This window comes from Quercus lobata, unplaced genomic scaffold (assembly GCF_001633185.2).
Source record: "Quercus lobata isolate SW786 unplaced genomic scaffold, ValleyOak3.0 Primary Assembly Scq3eQI_53, whole genome shotgun sequence".
NCBI classification, from domain to species: domain Eukaryota; kingdom Viridiplantae; phylum Streptophyta; class Magnoliopsida; order Fagales; family Fagaceae; genus Quercus; species Quercus lobata.
Window position 1 is genome coordinate 476538 of NW_022154704.1, and position 2363 is coordinate 478900.

At 32.4% G+C, this 2363-nt stretch overlaps 1 long non-coding RNA gene across 1 annotated transcript; it reads right to left on the reverse strand.

Annotated features, from left to right (window-relative positions):
* Positions 1-340: 340 nt before the first annotated feature.
* Positions 341-2048, reverse strand: LOC115972807. Its single transcript, XR_004087543.1, has 3 exons — positions 1879-2048; positions 1398-1540; positions 341-367 (listed from the first exon to the last, which is right to left on the reverse strand). It is a non-coding gene; the product is annotated as an uncharacterized LOC115972807 (long non-coding RNA).
* Positions 2049-2363: the final 315 nt, after the last annotated feature.

A 2363-nucleotide genomic window follows, 5' to 3' on the forward strand; every position in this document is an offset into this window, starting at 1 on the left:
ACCCTTTACCAAGTTTTAAAAGATTTATATTTACAACCCTTAATAAATAAGGTTATTTAAGACCCTTGACCCTCAAAATAAGGTTTTTTTTTTTTTTTTTTTTTTTAAACCACAATCATGCACCAAAAAAAAAAATATATATATATATATATATATACAAAAAAAAAAAAAAAAATTCACAATTGTTGAGATGATATGCTTTGTAGCAAAATATATATTCAAAATCTAACAATCGATCTTCAAGGGCAGCTGCTTAATTAGTAAGCATTAAACAAATGAGTTGTGTTAAGTATATTCAAAAGACAACAGAATCAAGAGATTTTCCAACTAAATGAACAGGTTTTATTCGGACATCAACTTGATCAGTCTACAAGTAGAAGCACAAGGTTAATAAGTATAGAAGCATTGATAAATTCACCAACTGAACAAAACAGAGAAGAGACCCAGCAAGCGCGCACACACACACGCACAGAATTCATACAATGTGCTTGTCTCCAATTCAATGAAAGGAAGCATACACATCAGTTAAAGAATAGCTGCACCAAAACAATCTCGAAATGAAGACTAATCTCTATGATCAAGTACTACAAAGGATTTGGGACCATTCCATATGGGTAAAAGTATTTCATCCTTAAAAATATAGCAGTTCGTAGCTATAAATTAAATGGTTTTTCAGTGCAGTGTTTGTTTTCCTTGCATGCAGAACCTGTAACACACATCCATCTCTATCTTAGAGAGTTTCATCAGTTTGCCACATCTGGAATTTTAATATTTCACCAGGACTCATGCTACACACCACTGGCTTCATGCAAAAGCTAGCGACAATTAAATGATTAATACTCTCACAAGTCATAATTATGCCGCGATGTTACCAGCACAAGTAATTATACACCTGAAAGAACTTTGAAAATATTCTAGTGCATTGTTTGGGTGTAAAATAATAAAGCTAAAAAATAAAAATTAACACATTCGCTCAAACTCATATTTTTATTATATTTCTGTACATGTTTCAGCACCCAAAAATCTCAGAGCTATACTTATGGTCAATGTGATGACACCTGCAACTTTTAGCCCTCACAGGCTGGACAATAGCCTCTAAAGCAGTCTTCTTTACAAAAACTCATTGCAATTTCAAGGCCATTACTCATTAAATTTGAAGGCAATACTTTCTTTATTTTGTCTGAGATTATCAAGCAATGCAAGCCACAGATAAGAATGCTGTTCCCAAGAAATGCAGAACAATTTTTTTTTTTTTTTTAATAAGTAAAGAAATCAGAAATGGTTAATATTTAGAACATTATAAGTGGATTGAAGTATTTTGATTTTAACTCCAGTTTACTCTACAGTTACATTCTTATCAAAACATAAAGAAGGAAAAACAACACACAAAATCACACCTCGAACACAATACCAGTGTAGTATGCAAGCCCACGGACAATAGATGCATCAAATTCAATCCATTCAGCATAACCAAACTTTTCAGCAAGGGAGAACAGCTGCTTCAGATCAGCAACAGCTTCCCCAGCACCTCCAAATATCTCTACATACACATAAATATGCAATACCTATTTAGAATTACTCTATGTTTCATTTCTGTTCAGAGAAACTGATGCATTTACAGAAACCAATGAAAGACTAACTCAATTGCTAAGTTTATCTTAAACGTTTGAACAGATATAAAAGATATTTACATTAAATTATTTATCATTTCTAACCCATTGTAAAGTTATGACTAGGGCAGTTCAAAGGCCCAAAAGCCCCAACACCTCAAAATCTTCTCCCCCAATTACCAATGCTCTCCCTCTATCATCTTTGTGCCAGCCCCACTCTGTTATCATAACAGCCAAAACTGTCCAAATTTTACATCGAAGTTAATACCTAATAAATAGCATTAACTGTAGCCCCACTCTCCCTCCAGTCTGTATTCTTTTCTTTGTAAACTGAACCTTAAAAATGTGAAGAAAGAAAGATGATGTCTGCAACAACCAAAAACAAAAAAGCATAAGTGATCTAAAAAACTTGTTAGAGACAAATCTGAAGAAAGAAACAAAAGGTATGCATTCAACACAAAAGTGCTACAGAAAATCACATTACATGTCTTTATGAAGACAATTAAAATTTAGTTCATAATGAGGGCTTTTTATCATCCGAAAAGATTAATGATATTTGCCTACTAAAAGAGAAAATGGTATGAAGCAGAAATAATCGTGAATTTAAAAACACTCATTCATTAACAGCATCAAGTCTTATTTCCAGATATATTGAAACTACTAATGCTACAAAAAATATTAAACATCAGTAGCGGCTAATGAAAAGGTATATTCAAAGTCACTAGATCTCATTTACAAGTTAGAGTAATCAAT